This window comes from Amphiura filiformis, chromosome 19 (genome assembly GCF_039555335.1).
Source record: "Amphiura filiformis chromosome 19, Afil_fr2py, whole genome shotgun sequence".
NCBI classification, from domain to species: domain Eukaryota; kingdom Metazoa; phylum Echinodermata; class Ophiuroidea; order Amphilepidida; family Amphiuridae; genus Amphiura; species Amphiura filiformis.
The window spans coordinates 23,098,548-23,117,136 of NC_092646.1; the positions used below are offsets into that span (position 1 = coordinate 23,098,548).

General features: G+C 39.1%; 2 long non-coding RNA genes across 2 annotated transcripts in view; one reads left to right on the plus strand and one right to left on the minus strand.

Moving 5' to 3' along the window:
• LOC140141064 (uncharacterized) overlaps positions 1-18,589 on the plus strand; it is a 34,683-nt gene that overhangs the window by 744 nt on the left and 15,350 nt on the right. The window lies entirely within an intron of this gene.
• On the minus strand, positions 9,007-16,781 carry LOC140141061 (uncharacterized). The gene is made up of 4 exons (XR_011857347.1): positions 16,215-16,781; positions 12,919-13,010; positions 12,327-12,401; positions 9,007-11,484 (listed from the first exon to the last, which is right to left on the minus strand). It is a non-coding gene; the product is annotated as an uncharacterized lncRNA (long non-coding RNA).

The window sequence follows — 18,589 nt, forward strand, 5'->3', positions numbered from 1 at the left end:
GAAGTACAGTCAACAGTACCGGGATGATCCCCTGCTCTTTTCGAATAGCCTGTGACGTTCTTTAACGTGCACACTACATTAATGTGAGAAAATATGCATGTACACGGGACCGACAGCTTAAGGTTGGTCTGAACCCTGGAAATATGGAAACTTTCGGGCCTCATAACTTCTAAATTGTTGGTCCAAAGCATATAAAAGTATTATATTTAGAATGGCAAAGATTTGATAAGTTCATCTGTGAGGTCAAATTTGGGCCAAAATGGCACTTTTGGCCCCAAATCCCAAAAATAACGGTTTTTGGCCCACTTCTTTTTTGTGCATCGTAACAAAAAAATTCTTGGGCCAAAATTTTTTTTTTATTAATTTTTAAAAACTAGATCAAAATATCTCCCTAAACCTGTAGTCTCTTACCTCACTTGTGTATGAAGGACCATACTTATCCTAATACACTTGTGTGATGGACCATACAAGGAGGAGACGTCCCCGGTAACGAGTGCTAGTGTAGATAGAGTAGTATCAGCACGTAGTATAGCACGTGAGAGTTAGGTGGACAACCGACTTGTGAGATAACGAGTAAGCGTCCTGGTCTACCTTCAAGTGGCAGGGGTTGTTAACCCTTTGATTTAATTCAATGGGGACGGACAGACCAGGGTGGCTGGGCATTTGTTGAGTCTACATCAATCTACTGATTTCCAGCTGGTAGTGACCTGCAGGGAGAGAAGTCAAGGTCCTTCGCCCCGCTTTGGTATAAAAAGACCACTAAACCCAACAACATGATGAGTCGAATTTACAGCACCAGGGTTAAAGCCCTGATATTAACCAGTCACGATTTCCTCAGGGCCTGGAAAGCCAAGAGCATGATGACGCATCAACCTCAAAGCGTATTGGAAGGGATGATGATCTTCCTTCATCAGGGGAACACCATACCGATCCCCAATTCGACGGGCTGCTGCTGATAACCCTGACGGAAAGAGGGCTTTTTAAACGCATAAAGCAATCAATTGGGATTGGCACATGGAATGTGCGCACACTGCATCAAACTGGCAATCTAGAATTGCTTATAAGTGAACTTGATAATTATGACTGGGAAGTGATGGGTATCGCCAAACCCATTTCACAATACAAGGAGAATTCAAACAAGATGGACTCCAATTTCTTTGCTCAAGCAATGAAGATTTTCACAGAAAAGGAGTGGCTATAGTGCTAAACAAAAATGCACAGAAGTCACTTTTAGGATATAATCCAATATCTCAGAGAATAATCTCAGCAAGGCTGCGCACCCAAGTAGGAGCAGCAACAATTATCCAGGTCTATGCTCCAAATACCAGCAACACTGAAGAAGAAATGGATGAGTTCTATGAAGATCTACAACGAACTATAAATGAAGCCCCATCCCAAGACATGTTGATAGTGATGGGAGACTTCAATTCCAAAGTAGGCAAGGATTGGGAACCATGGAATGGTATACTTGGAAAATTTGGCTGTGGTGAAAGAAATCAAAGAGGAGAAAAACTCCTAAACTTTTGCGCCACCAACAACCTCTGCATATCAAACACCAAATTCAAACAATCAAAGTTTAGCCGTGAATGGACCTGGGAATCCCCAGATGGTACAACAAGGAACAAAATTGACTTCATTCTTATTCAACAAAAATGGAATAGCAGCATATCAAACTCACGGAGCTACCCTAGCGCCGATATTGGATCAGACCATCAGATGGTCCTTGCTGATCTAAAACTCAAGCTGAAAGTGAAACCAAAGGCAAACAGACTTCCTCGCTACGAGGTTACAAAACTCAAATCGGAAGAGATTAGAGAGTCATATGAAGTGACAATAGGTGGTAGATTCAAACCCCTATTAAACATCCCAGATACTGATGTCGAGATTGAAGACCTATGGAATGACATCAGAAATACAATCAATGAAACTTCTGATAAACTTCTTGGAAAGAAAAAACCACAACAACAGAAGCCATGGATAAGTACTGAGGTCCTAGAGTTAAGCAGACAGAGAAGTAAAGTGAAACTGCAGCGCTTGGAGGACCCTACTCTGAAACCCAAGTACAACTTTCTAAATAGGGAAATAAAACGGAAGTCGAAAGAGTGTAAAGACAACTGGCTGCGTGAAGTGTGCAAAGATGTGGATGATGCGCATGAAGCAAAGAAAACCAAGCAGATTTATGCCACCATAAAAACAATCACAGGGACTCGCTCAACATCGATGTCAAGTGTCAAAGACAAAAATGGCAACGTGCTAACTGAAGATAAGGAAGTCAAGGATAGATGGAAAGAAAGTTTTGAAGAATTATTCAACAAAGTCAGTCCTGATGACACCTCCATCCTCCAAACAATTCCAACCATTCCTGAAGAAGGGGAGGAAGCAAACATCCTGATAGACGAAGTTCGAGCAGCCATCGGTCATCTCAAAACAGGCAAATCCCTGGTTTTGATGGGATCTCAGCAGAGGAACTGAAAGCTACAGGAGAACCAGGTGTCAGGATTATACACAAACTGTGCAACAGAATATGGGACACGGGGGAAATTCCAGAAGACTGGGGAAGAGCTGTTATTGTTCCAATTTATAAGAAAAGGACAAGTTAGACTGCTCCAATTACAGAGGATCAGCCTCCTTAGCCTTGCAGGAAAAGTATTCTGTAGCATACTCCATAAAAAGAATGCAAACCCGAACAGAGGAAATACTTGCTGAATCCCAAGCAGGCTTCCGACCGGGAAGGAGCACCATAGACCAACTCTTCACCCTAAGACAACTGGCTGAAAAGTACAACGAAAAACAGAAACCATTGTACTGCTGCTATATAGACTACCAGAAGGCCTTCGACACTGTATGGCAAGAGGGTCTGTGGCAAGCCATGCGACACCTGGGCTACCCGTCACTCTATGGAACATCTCAAAGCACTGTAAGAGTCAATGGAGAGCTTACACCTTGGTTTACCACTAGGACAGGAGTTCATCAAGGATGCATACTGTCTCCACAACTTTTCAACATTCTGCTGGAACTAGTGTTAAGGTTGGCTATCCAAGACGAACAGATAGGTGCAAAAGTGCAAGGGCAGTACATCAACAACCTCCGCCGCAGACGATATTGTCCTCCTGGCTGAAACAAAAGAAGACCTACAGTTTCTGGTTACAAGAGTTGATACTCTCAGCAAGAAGTTTGGACTTACTATTAATATCAGCAAAACTGAAGTCCAGGTCATCAACAGAGAAAAAGTGAAACTTGATATTCTGATTGGCGGGAAGCCCTCAAGCAGGTGGAGGATTTCAGATACCTGGGAGGGGTAATATCAGACCCCCCCAGCAATTAAAACGATACCACACGTAGGATTGGTCTTGCTATGGGATCCATGCAGAAGCTGAACCCCATTTGGAAGTCGAGAGACATCAAATATTCAACCAAACTTGAATTATACCGAGTACTGGTCCTATCCATCATCACATATAGTGCGAAACCTGGACACTCAAGAAATCAGATGAACAGAGACTGCAAGTATTTGAAATGGCGTGCTTGAGGAAAATATTAGGAGTCACACGCGTAGAGACAGAATCCGAAATACTAGCATCAGGGAGCGACTACATTACTACAAAGAACTGACTACAACTATCATGACCAAAAACTCAAATATTTTGGTCATGTGAAAAGAATGAACAACACCCGATATCCAAAAATCCTGCTTGAAGGTCACATAGAAGGCAACAGACCCAGAGGAAGACCGGAAAAAAGTGGCTCGAGAGGATATCAAGCACTTCTGTTCAGAGACAGGAATACCATCAATTGCAGCGGCAGGACATCTGGCCACCAACAGACAGCTGTGGAGACTCAAACTAGTTGGGAAGCCATCTCCGAGACCTACCTCAGGAGGACGGCTTTAAGTCAAAAAGTAAGTCAAGATCAAAATATCTAGGACCTGTTTTTTCATTATTTTGAATTTCGACTAACTTTGAGAAATTTGCTTAAAATGGTCAAAAAATGCTGATTTTTCAAAAAATCATAAAAAAACCCGATTTTGGCACAAATTTCAAATATTTTTGGTGAAATTGGTCAAAATTCAAAAAAATGAAAAAACGGGTCCCAGATATTTTGATCTAGTTTTTAAAAATTAAGAAAAAAACCATTTTGGCCCAAGAATTTTTTTGTTATGATGCACGAAAAAGAAGTGGGCCAAAAACCGTTATTTTTGGGATTTTGGGCCAAAAGTGCCATTTTGGCCCAAATTTGACCTCACAGATGAACTTATCAAGTCTTTGCCATTTTAAATATGTATACTTTTATATACTTTAGACCAACAATTTAGAAGTTATGAGGCCCGAAAGTTTCCATAATTCCAGGGTTCAGACCAACCTTAAAGTGCCCTCCGAAGCACTAAGCAAGTAGAGTGAAGTGCCTTGCTCAAGGACACAAAGAGCCGGACCTGGGATTCGAACCCTTGACCCTCGGATTCACAGTCCTATGCCTTAACCGCTAGGCCACGCTCTCCTATGCCGCAGGATGTGACGCAACTATCGGATGGGACACTTGTCAACAACTGAGAGGTATTGGCCGGTATTCACAAAAGGAGACTAACTTTAGTCCTGGATTATCCCTAGTCCTGGACTAGTTAGTCCTGGTCTAAGGATGGTCCACGGACCTGGACTAATTGGTATTCACAAAAGCTGGACTAACTAGTCCAGGCCTAACTCGCGATCTGAAAGTTAATCCGCGGACTATCTTTTCAGATTGCGAGTTAGGCCTGGACTAACGTGAGATCTAACGGTCAATCCATGGACTAATTGAACTGCACATGCGCAACAGCGTCATCAGAGGCCGCACATCATCGATCGCGGGTTTTCTATGGTAGTCCGATGAAAATGTGACAAGAGATCAATCTTGAAACACCCTGTACACAAACTTATTCGTCATTTATACATTAATAGGCCTACATATTTATGTTTATTTATGTGTTTTCTTTCTTGATTATAATTTCTTTTTAATTTAAAGTAGGCCAACGGGAATTTGAAAGAATGACTGCTAAAGAAAGTATAGGCCCTACGTTTATTAACGTTGTTTCGACAAGTCATTAGGCCTTTCCAGTATGGCTTTGCTTATTTAGTAGGCTTAGCGTATATAAAAGTGAGGGACGGAGGGGCAGTAACAGGGGAGTTATTGCAAGGAGGAGCGGTTGTCTTGCTCGTGCTTCGTTTACCCCAATTTTCACGGTAAATACGACTCTAGGCCTACTGGAAATTCTGATATGAGCTCGAAGGGGTATGATCGATCGGAGTTGTAACATTTTTCAACATTTTATCAAAATTGCCAAGAAATGGTCAAAGTCCCTTTTGTAGGCGCCCACACTCCGTGTATCCGTGGGTGCTCATGATTGTTGGCAAACTTTGAAAACATCCCCTTTTTGAATATCATTTTTTGACAATTTCAGAGGAAAAAGACCCATTTCTAATTTCAATCGATTTCTCGAAACCCTCACATGTTTTTTTGACAGAAACGCGTAGGGCCTACGACTAGTCCTAACACCGATTTACTATGCGCACTGATTTCTGTAAAGACTTTCGAGCATACGTGCATGATGAATAATTGGATATGCACATTTATTGATTCATAGACGAACAGATCTTCAATTTTTGTTGCACCCATTCAGCGAATATATTTTGAAAAATGACACTTTCTTGTGCGTTCAATAAATCATCGCATATTTTACAAAATTTACGATATTTTTGTGCTAAAGTGACGACGGATACACGGAGTACAGGGACGAACTGGGTCCGCTCCTGGTTATTGCCAGTAATGTAAAGTCTACTGCAGGAAGAGAAGGGGCTTTTTCGTGGTTCAGAGGAATAGGCCTACTTTGTTGTGGTTTAAAATTCCGAATAATTTTGAAATTTTGAAGATTATTGCAGTAGAGGCTCTTGGCCCTTATCCCATCTCCCTCCATCTGCTCATAAATTTTTCAATAGACATACGTGTGGAATGTCTACATTTAAAAACTATAGTTTCTGGTTGTGCAATAATTATGAACTCTGTGGGAGGGTAACATGGGAGAGGGTGCGGGGAATAAGCAATAAATTCAAAGTAACCGTCATTATGAAAACTTATTGCCAACCCTGCCTTAAGGGATCTAAAATGAGCGTTTATTGCGTTTCGACAGTATTTTTTGTGGGACATGAGAGCACCTCAGACCTATCGAATTGCATTCTGAATACGAAGCATGTCTTTCTGATATCAAACAATTTTCATTTTTTGAAAATCACAATATAATACAAATTTTATGACAAATTATAAAAATTCGATATTTTTCAAATTTTTGATATATAACAGTCCTCGAAGTAAATGATATAAATCTAATGACATATCCTTAAAGTGTATGTAGCAGGGAGGAAAAGCCGACGGTCAATTGAAAATTTTGACCTTTCATATTGAAGATATGGATTTTTTTCCCAAAAAGACCTAATTTTTTTGGGTGTTTTGGGAAAAAAATCCATATCTTCAATACTGAAAAAGTCAAAATGTTCAATTGATCGTCGGCTTTTCATCCCAATCGACATACACTTTAAGTATAAATCATCAGATTTATAAAGTTTACTTCAAGTACTGTTAAATATCAAAAATATCAATTTTAATGATTTGCCATAAAATGTGTATTAAATGGCTAATTTCAAAAATCAAAATTATTTGATATCAGAATGACATTCTTCGTATTCAGAATGCAATTCGATATGTCTGATGTGCTCTAATGTCCCACAATAAATACTGTCCAAACGCTCATACCCCAGCCCTTAATAAGATGTGTAACAAAATACCATTGCATATAAATAATGGTTTAGAACCAGAACTGCTGATGTCCAAAATAGATGTTTTGCGCAATAATGAGTTCAAAAGCTTTCTGGTAAATCAAATTTCAGCAAAAAATAGGTGTTTTGAAATATAGGGACAGAACACTTATATAAATTTTGTCATAGGTCACAAATTAATAATTTAAGTACACAATAGGATGGTGGACTTAACATCCAAATAGCGACTTCTGGTTCGTCCCTCTCAGTAATATTCTTAAAAAGTGAAATATATTTAATTAATATTATATGTTACCCAACTTACCAAAATTCAAATGAGCCATAAACACACACACATAATTATTATGGTTATCTTTTTTTTCTTCTATTTTTATTATTATTATTATTCTCTCTGTTTTTTAACATGTTTACCAGGAACATCAATATCATACATTTCCAGGAATGTCTCTAAGTATTTTGCTGATGATAATAATGTACTGACACGTTTAAAGTATATCATCCATAGTAGAAGGCACTAGGGACCGTTCACAAACACTTGTTAGGGTGGGGGCCTGATGCAAAAAATGTCATCGCGAAAAATTTTTGGGCCCCCACCTTTTAAGATCTCAAAAATTTCAGGCCCCCCCCCTTTTTGACATGAAAACTATGGGTCATCCCCATAGAAAAGCATATGTCAATTTTTCCAGGAAAATTTGTGGTCATTTTTCCAGGAAAATTTGTGGTCATTTTTTTTCAGGGCACCCCTTAGAAGGGTCAACAAATTTCATATCCCCCCTTTTTGCATCAGGCCCCCCTAACAAGTGTTTGCGAACGGTCCCCTATGGGTTTGGGATTTTCTTTTGCTACTGGCATCCTTAAACCTGAAATAATAAAAATTTGGTTCCATTTTTTTCTATGCCCCTTGTGGTAGGGGGTGGAATTAGCACCAACTTTTTTTTCTGCACCTCTTAAAATATGTAGCTGACCTATCTTAACATATAAATCAACTTGATTTTGAAATCAAATAATCAAATAAACCAGCTAGGTGCTGGTCTACGGGGGGGGGGGGGGGCCCCCAAACTTTGGAGGGGACGCGTAGTTAGGGCTGTTAAGACCCCCTTTTCAACATCGCTATCACCCAAAGACCCCATCCCATATCTTTTAGAGCACATGCTCTCTCACCCAAAGACCCCATATTTCCTTTCGATCTGTCACCCAAAGACCCTTATATTTCCATTTGAACAGCAACACATCATCTACATGATCTATCACTGATTTTGTAACTTCTTTGCAAATAACAAGCCATTTGAAGCCATTTAGAACTTTAAAAACATCAATTTTCCGAGGCTTCTTTTGGCTCTCACCCAACGACCCCATTTAAAAAAAGGTTATATTCTCACCTCTCGCCTCTCTAATTTAGATCGGAATGGTCCGTCTCTCACCCAATAACCCCATGTTTTGTCAATTTTGCTCTCACCGAATGCCAAAAACCACACTCTCACCCAATGACCCCATATTTTTGATATTTTGCTCTTACCGAATGCCACTTGGTGCGAAAGTACCAGCCCTACATGGCTACACCTATCCATTCATAAATAGTTAAGGAGACTTCACTATCTATGATACATTTCATATTGAAGTGCCCCCGGGCCGGTCTGCCTCATCTGCATTCTATTTCACTAGCACTATCTAGGTTTTGGTCTACCTCATCTGCAGTTGTGAAAGGCCCACCGACCGAGATCTTTCAGTTTCTGAAGATCCTTATTTCTTCTTCTATCCACCGGGGGATTCCACCCTAACATTTGCGATTTCTTTGACAGTTAGACTTTCCTTGGTAAGCGCTTCCTGTTTCAGATTCCAATCATAAATAAGGATCTTCAGAAACTGAAAGATCTCGGTGGGCCTTTCACAACTGCAGATGAGGTAGACCAAAACCTAGATAGTGCTAGTGAAATAGAAGAAGAGGAAAAGATGTCAAGACTTTATCTTGAAGTACGGTACGCCCGGATACTGCTCTGTCAATACCAAATAGCGACATATGTAGACTGAAAAGGGATTACAAGAACCTGCCTTTAACCACCTTTGCCAACAACTTGAAGGTTTATCTGAACAATATGTTACATCTAATATGACTCAGAATTTGATGTGAAGATCCACTCGCCAGTTATCTGATTACTAGAAATTAAACCAAATACATGGCCAATGGATCTTCCATCTGAGACGGGGAAAGACTCAAACAGAAACAAACGGAGAGCAAAATATAACTTCACAAATAAACTTTAATTACTCATCAACCAAATGGTCACAACATAATATAGACGAGTAAATATTCTTAGCTCCATTCCCGGCTGTGGCTGGCTGAAAACTACCACGAATAATAGGCCGGGGTAATTGAGGAGATGGAGCCGCGGAGCGATATATATTTAAATTAGCTATGGAAAGCAAATAGCGTCATAACACATCAAAGGCTGAAGCAAGCATTGGTGATTTTAATGCTGCTGGTAATGTTCTACTTACCAAGTAGTTAGTTACAATATAAAACAGAAAAACTTTGACTTTAGTGAGTACTTAGCTCAATTAACTGAGATCTGTGTGAATGAATACATGCTGGGGTTATGGGGTAGGCCTATGTGCCCCCCATCTGTTGACTGAATATTAAAAGCAAAATATCATACAATATATGTTTTTATGTATGCCAAACAATTATAGACTCTTAAATTATCACATTTGTGCAAATAAATTGTATTTGAACAATGTTATCCCGAATGTCACAAATTCCCTATACTTTTGTACAGTACAAGTCTTCCGAATTCGGCAACCTTAATTTCAAATCTTCAGGGGGTATGTACAGGGGGTTAGCTTTATTGATTTGATTTTTTTCTTTTTGATAATTTATTATCTAGGGTCTGTACATATTTTAAGCACTGCAGAAAAATAATACCTTTTATTTTGTAAAATAATTCCACCCCCTACTTGTGGTCCACACGAGAGGTCAAAGGTCACAGTGGGGCCAAAACTTCAAAAGAGTCCCATCATGTTGTAATGTATCTCAAATTATTCCTCTCATCGCAGGGAATAAAAAAGTCAATAGTCATCATCTTCTACGGTTCTTAATTCAGGAGTTGTAAGGTCAGATAGGTCAAATGTCAAATATTTCATACACAGAGGTCAAAATTAAAATATGGTCTGATTTAATTGAAACTGGTCTCAAATTACTCCCCTCAATAAAGAAAATCTGAAACATATACTTTGAGAGTTAATGCAGTCAAAGTCAAATAGAAATGTGCATGCATAACCTTTGACTCATCATGCGATTTCATCTATTCTGAGGTAATACATTTCTCACACAAATTGTTTTCCTATTTCTTTTGCCCAGAGGAGTATTGAGACAAGCTGTGATTAAATCGGTGCACTTTGAAAATTTGCCCACTGTGCACGTGATATTTGACCTTCGACCTATTTTACTCAACTCCTGAACTAACCATTAGTTCAGAATGACAGTTGACCTTTTTATTCCAAGTACTAAGAGGAACAAACAATTTGAGGGATGGATTGCAACATGATAGAACAAATTTGAAATTTTGGCCCCATTATGACCCTTTGACCCCTCATGAGAAGCACAGGGGGCATAAAAATGGAGAACCAATTCTAGTCAGGTGCAGCCGGTTACTCAGAAGACCCGGTAAGACTCGCTATTCAGAAAACCCATTATTCAGAAGGCCCCCTAGTCTGAATTTTCTGAGTAGTGGGCCTTCTGAATAACGGACTTTCTGAATGGTGGGCTTTTTGTTGAATTTTATGTAAAAGTCCCGGTACTCAGAATTTTCTGACTAGTGTGACTTCTGAATAGGGGATTTTCTGACTTGCGGGCTGTATCCGTTTGAAGACCTGCTACTCAGAATGCCCACTAGCTATTCAGACTTCTGACAAGTGGGCTGTTTTAACCCTAACCCTGACCCTAACCCTAACCCCTAATCCTAACTTCTGAGAACTGGGGTTTCTGAGTGGCGGGTTGTCTGAATAGAAGGGGTGCAAAGGGCCCGTTAATCAGAAGGCCCGCTACTCAGAAAAATACCCCCTTCTGATTAAGGGGTTTTCTGATTGATGGGTCTTCTGGTTAGCGGGTCATTTAAAATGAAAATAAGCCCGCTATTCAGAATTTGACGGGTTTTCTGAATAGTGGGCCTTCTGAGTAACAGGTGTTCTGAGTGGCGGGTTGCCCCCTGCAGCAAAATTAGATCCTAACTAAAAAATTACCCGATAGCACCCTGTACTACCATGGCGAAAACAGACAAAATGTTCACTGAGATTAAGATTAATAAACAAATGTAAAAGAAAAGGGGTTACAATTATCTGCTTTGGCTTAATAAATTGCAAGATCAATAATAACAACTTCAAACTTTAATCTGCTACTATAGAAAGTTGCATAAAAATATAAAATTCAAATTGTATGAATAATTGAATAACAAACATTTTTCACACACTTGAAATGAAGAGGCATAATTATGCTGATTTAATGGAATGGTCCAGAAAAATGTTCACTGAAATTTTGCAATCTATATCAAATTTAGTGGTTCTTTAACATTTATGTATCATTTTTACATTGATTTCCTTTGAAAACGTTCACAGAAGAGATCTTGCACAAACATCTTTAGTCATCCAACTGGTGGTGTCAACTGTTACTACTCATCATGCTTGAAGATACCTGTAACAGGAAAGAAAGAAATAGAGTAGTTAACAACTTATAATATTGGTGCTCTTTCTTTTTCTCCTGTGGGTGGTCAGATTTTTTTGGTTTTCATTTTGTACCAAAATAATCTGATTACCATGTTTTATAATTATTATTACCAATACAATATATTTGTGCAAAATTACCGCAACAAGTGGAAATTTTCGTCGTCATTTTGGGTTTTTTCTGGGGGGCAACAGGGGGGCAAGAGTTCTGACTGAGAGGGCAATTCCCCCCATGCCCCCTGTGGCACCACCACTGATTATACTAGTGCTTTTGATATAAGCAGCTGTTTCACAATGGTGTAAATAATGTTAACAGTGCATGGTTAACCATGGGGATGAGGCTATTACTAGTTTGTTCAAACATCTAAACAGGACAAATTTCAGGACCAAAATTTCACTGACATTATGATAAATATATGAGTTTTCTTCTGGTACCAAATCTCTATTTTGATAGGATAAAGTGGGAAGGGAAATGAGGCTGTCAATCTGGCTATGTACACCCCTTTAAATAAAGTGAGTCATCACTTGGGATTTTGAGACTAAACCTGAAGTTGGAGTCATTTGGGATTTAAAACTTGAGTCAAGTGACAAATCCCAAAATGATGAGACGAGTCCCAGTTGAGTCGTTACAAGTCTCAGGGAATTACAATATGTTACAATGTGATTGTAGGTTTCAATTCATGTAAATTTCCATTTTTCTCAAAAGTTACTTTGAAATTGAAAGAATTTACATCTCATTTAAATATCAAAATTTTATGGATTTTATGGTTCTTACAAGTAACATTGATATTAAATATGTTAAAAGAAACTCACCATTTATAGATTTAGGCTAATGCTGTAATTTCTTGCTTTCTGTTCAACCAATGTCTCACAGCACATCTGAAACAACTGAAAACAAAATAGCAACATTTTAGAAATAGATATCATCTTCAAACATTGAACACAAAATTAACATTTTTCCTGTGATGAAAACCTATGAAAAGTATGAATTTCAAATGGAATTAGCACATTAACCAACACTATTTGACACTCACTCTCCTTCTATGGAAGATTCATACTGAATCAAATGGAATTCAAATGGAGCTGCCTAATGTGTTCATTCCCTTTGAAAATTTCTAACATTTTCCACAGGGGCAGTGTGGATTTTAAATGGAATAGCCCAATATTACTGTGGGTGGGGTGTGTATGCGTGCACGCTCACAGGTGATGTTGAAAAGGTGGCTATGCCGGTATGGGATGGGCATTTGGAGTGGGGTGTGTCTTAGTGTACAGTGGACTGTGCATGAGGCTATGTTGGTTTCAAATCATGCACATTTCTAGATTTCTCAAAATTTAAAGAATTAACATCCTTTTATCATGTTTCCATTGTTCTTAGATTGTTTTAAACATATTAAAAAAGACTCACCATTTATAGATTTAGGCCGTAATTTCCAGTTTTCAGTGCAACCAAACCAATGTAGCTTTCAGTGCAACCAATGTCTCACAGGTCTGAAACAACTAAAAACAAAATGGCAACATTTCAGAAATAGATACCATCTTCAAATATTTGTCCTATCATAAAAACCTACTTACATGTAGTAGCACTAGCATGTTTTATATACTGTTTTTTCATGAAATTGAACTTGGAATTGAGACATTTTGTAATTGTAAAAGTTGAAATAAACCATACTACCAGTAATATTGGGCTAAGCCATTTAAAGTACACACTCCCCCTTGAAAAGATTTTGAAAAATTGAAACTCACACTCCCTCAAATGCCGAATCTTTATCAGAGGGTGTATGGAATTCAATGGAGCTGCCTAATGCGTTCATTCTATTTCAAATTCACTATCCTTGTCAGTGGCGGCGCTACGAGGGGGGGGGGTGGCAAGGTGGAATTAGAAAAAAAAAAAAAAAAAACAAATATTTTTCTTGCCCCCACTTTTGATTCCCACTTTTTTGCAGCAATTTTAAGGCATAAAATTTGCCAATTTTGCCCCCCTGAAATTCACTTTGCCCCCCAATGCTCCCCTGAAAAAAAATTCTTGGTGCTGCCACGGTTCCTTGTGGAAAATATTTGTAACATCCACAGGGGTCATGTGGATCTTAAAAAAACACATTAAATTCACGAATTTTTAACAATGTCCCCGCTAAATGTATTTAGTACACCCACTTTTATATACACCCCATCCCCTGCATACCAATGCCATGGGCATTATGTTACAAGTCCCCTGCATGATGTATGCCCCCAGCCCAGCATGCCGGCCACTAGGTTACATATCATTCTTGTTGTGCTATCCCCGGGTATGTGTACATCTGAAAGTGTTTGTGTACAAGCGTGTGTGAGCGTAATTACACACGAACCTCATATTTGGCCATTTATGTAGCAGTGGGCTATACAGAGGTGAAAACTACTTTTTTGTCATATGATTTTCTAAACAATTTTTATTTATTCCTTTTAGTTTTACCCTATCTCAATATGAAATGACAAAATTTTTGGCCTGGTGTCCGAGAAAAAAGTGTGCAGCGCCATCTTGTGTCACCATACCCCATTGTTGAGGGAGTGGATTCGAGTACAAAATCCTTCAAAGTAGTCCTTTTCTGGCATGTTGCTATGATTTTGGTGTCTAAATATATGTAAATGAGCTCAAAATACCTAATTTTGGAAGTTGCATAAAAATTGGACATTGCGTTTTCTTAAAAATGGACATGTTGGGTCAAAATTGAGCATGAGGGCGCTTTTCATGATCTTTCGAAAGTTAACGTCCATTCGCTGTTTTTAAGTTAATAGCTATGAAGATGATCATTAGTTCAAACTGCTCAAGAAATTTGAGCATTGTTTCACAATTAGTTTGTCCATAGCACTCGTTTGAATGTTCCTTCAATACTGCTATACAAACACATGGGGGTCAATTATCATGTACAATCCAATGGTGGCATCCAAATGAACGTTCTGATGAGCGTTGTGGACAAACTACTTCTGCTAAAAAGCTCAAATTTCTCGAGCTGATCAAACTTCGGTGTATCTTCATAGATGTAAACATTAAAATACCGAAAGGAGAGAAATTTGCGCAAAATCTTGAAAAGCGCCCTCACGCTCAATTTTGTCCCAAAATGGCAATTTTTAAGAAAACAGAATGTCCGATTTTCATGAAACTGTCAAAATTAGGTATCTTTAGCTCGTTTACATATATTTAGACACCAAAATCATAGCAATATGCCAGAAAAAGAGTACTATGAAGTATTTTGTACTCAAATCCACTCCTCCACAAAGATACGGTATGGTGACACAAGAAGGCGCTGCACACTTTTTTCTCAGACCCCCTGCCAAAAATTTTGTCATTTCATGCTGAGATAGGATATAAAACAAACAAAAAATGTTTAGAAAATAAAACAAAAATGAGCCATCTATAGCCCACTCCTAATTTTAGCCTCAAAAGTGCAAATTTGTGCGCGCTTCGTGCAAATTTATTTTATTCCACCAAATATGCTAGATTCACTATATTTCAAGAAATTTGAATCTGCCACTAGGCCTACGAAATCCAGCAGAATCTTCAGCGGTCTGAGATTTGGCACTGTTTTAGCATAAACAAGGCTCTGATTGGCCAAATCAATCATTTTACATCAACACCTCATTCGCCGGTCAAGCAAGGTAACAAGTCATGACCTACAGTCTATCTTGTGCGCAACCTTAATCCCGCTGGATGTTTTACACACATGTAGAAGGGCGATTTGTCCATACGCTGGTGACTAAACCGGGTGAATGCATTGATTCGAGTCTGCCACTACTAAATCCAACATGGCATAACCTAAAACTGGATGAGATATAGTTCTCTTTAAAAATGGGAACTAGAGATTATCAGCAAGAGTACTCGGACACCGCTGAAGGCAGCTGTTTCGCATGTGCATCTATGCAGCGTCTTTAAGCATGTGTACGCCAGCGGCATTTGGAGCAAACACTTTCGATTTGAAGCTGCGCCCAATGAAATGGGTACTAACGTCACTGCCACATCAGGGTGGATAATGCTTTAAAGCCTGGGTGATCACTACTGTACCAGCACTGCTTTATGGCTTTATACCAGTTAAGCGTTGGATCGCGGCGATCAGAAGGACATCCCTAAACTAAAGTCCGATTCAGACTCCACAACACATCGCAGCATGATGCTATGCTTTTAGAACATTGCGGCATCACACAATGAAATAAAATGTTCATTTTAGTCAATCGCACGATGCTGCGATGTTTTCATGTCATGCATGTGGGGTCTGCATCTCCTTTTTATCTAGTTATTCTGCAGTTGTTCAAGCAGCCAATCACAAGCATATGCATGCAGCATGGCCACAATATTGCAGTGCAATGCGACCTTTCATCGCCTACGAAATTTCCACCGCACGATGAGAATTTTCACTGTCGAGCATGCAAGCTTGTAAAAACCTGGCTGCTCAGATTTCATAGACGTATCACAGCATCAGCAATGTCATAGCCCCGGGGTCATCGCATCGCGCTGCGACATGGAGTCTATCAGACTGTACCCTAGTAAACGTAACCATGATGTCCTTCTGATCACCGTGATCCAGTGTTTACCTGTACACCATGACTTGTTTAAACATAGCATTTCATGAATGATGTATAGCAAATACATCAGGACGGACATATGTGCCTACGTATGCGTAAGCTTACGTGGCACGAACATTAAGGTTGAAAATAGCTCTGTTTACGGCATACCTGGCTACTAATTCAGTTCTATGCTTCATTACTTTGCAGACCACAGTCTCCGTTAAATCTTGCACGAACGAAAAATATACTAGATGCATTTTTAGATTGAAAAATTGGGCATTTTTACCCGAGTAATGTGGCGGTAGGTATGGCTACATGTCAAAATTCCAATTAATTACGGGCATTAATAAAGCACTTCCGGAAACTGTTGATGGGCGGGGCGTTACTAATTTACATGTTAATGATGTTTCGTCACAGATGATGTCCTTTAATGTTTTAATTCGTTTTTTAAATAAAAAAAATGAACAAATATCACAATACTCACCTAGGAAATTTCAGCCTTTCTTGTAGTTTCGCGGCCCGATTCCCGGTTTGGTGAACTAAACTCGACCTATAAACTTATTTACGTAGGTTCCAAGGCGACCTTTCATAACATTTACAAAGCCGCAGTAAGTTTTAAAGTTCTGATCACTTTGTTTGCCCCTGACAGTATTTTTATTCAACAAAATGCTTAATAAAGTGCCCAAAACTGCTATTTCACAGCCACCGGTCACCGCTTAGTCCACAAGTTAAACCTGCCCTCTCAGTGGACTATTATTTGCATCATTTTAGTCCAGGACTAAGCCTAGTCCACTTTTGTGAATACCAAATAACTTTAGTCTTGGACTAAACCTCCGATTTAGTCCAGGACTAAAGATAGTCTCCTTTTGTGAATACCGGCCATTGAGCTCAAGTGGCACGCGTCTGATAGACCCATGGTACGCGCAATATAATAAAAGGCAACCACTCGACTTGGACTTAGGCCTATTGTCCATATTATGATATTATCGTATGCGGTTTGCAAATGTTTGCACATTATTTAGCTAGGAAGCCTTTTCAAATATCCCCGCTGCCAAGCTGCGTTGATTGGTCTTATACAATATCGTTGTTTTAGTCGCTTACTCAAACGTTAATATGGTGAAAACATGGACGTGGTATATAGAAAGATTATGACTCCAAATCAGAAAAGTGAACTCCCAGCATTTTGTGGGAACTGGAAGTGAAATTGCTTACAGACTGGGAGGGTCCATGTATTGGGTTGATTTTTAATGCTATGTATGTAATCTACATTACCAGTCGTTCTCCATGGACCCGAGGGAGGGTCCAATTGGGAAGAAAGTCCACTTTTCACAAAATTGCTCCCCCTGGGAAAAAAGTCCACTTTTTCAAAATCAGCATCCCCCCCAAAAAAAATCCTGCGTACAGGCCTACAGAGACTGTCTAAACCTAATTAATTTCATTTTTCAATATTGGTAATAATATTCCATATTACTTTCCCATACTAGGACCTATTTGGAAGCACATAATCCTAGGACAATGTCTGGTGTTAGTTTTGGGGCAGATACTCCAATTCAGTACAGAAGGGAGGGGCCAATTATGTAATGACTCAACTGTCCCACTTACCCCAACACTTTGTGGTAATTGGGACACATTCTGGGGTAGGGCTCAGCCCTCAAATTAAGGATCTGAAGGGGCACTGCAACTATTTTAGGCAAGTTGATAATTGCCTTGGATTTTCACTGAAAAGGTAAGGCAGCACGGGAGTTTGTAATATTTCAAGAGGGCATCTTGGTAACTGTTGAAAATTTGAGAAGGGCACCAAGGCAATTTCTCAAAAGTGAAGAAAACACACACAAACATAGATAGCTAGATGATTTTATAATGAAGGGGCAGGGCTGGGGCACCGATGGCAACTTCATTAGAGGGCACAGCAGGTGACTGCCTTGGGTAAAGGACATATTTTGAGGGCATAATACGGCAGTGGGGATGGGCACCCACGGCAAAAAGCGATGGGTGCCGTGGGTTAATTTGAGGGCTGGTAGGGGTAAATTTGACACATATATTTATGATATTATTTTATAGCAATGCATATTTATATATATATTGGAGCATTTGGGGATTATTAACATTAAACCAAAAAAGAGTAATACTCTACTATCATTATGTTTATTAAGTAATTTCATCTGAATACATGAGGCAGATTATTTTTTCTTGCTTTTTAGTGACAAAACCCCAAAAACCCATGATTTGCGGCCACTAAATCAATAATTAAGTCATTCAATAGGCGTGTTCAGTATTAATTTAATTTTTGAGCTTATTGGCGGCATATGCAATTTAACTTAGTAATTTTGTTATTTTTTGTATCAAAAATTGATTTCAAGAACCGCTGTCCCACCTACCCCAAGTGGATGGGGTAAGAAGGACACCATACTAAATAGGCCCTAATTGGCTCATTTGCATAATTTCATAATTTTTTTCCTGCTATCGGGCTTGTATATTTTATCTCTCAATTTGTCCATAAATCTTAACAAAGATTTTCAAATATTTAGTAATAAATAAGTCAC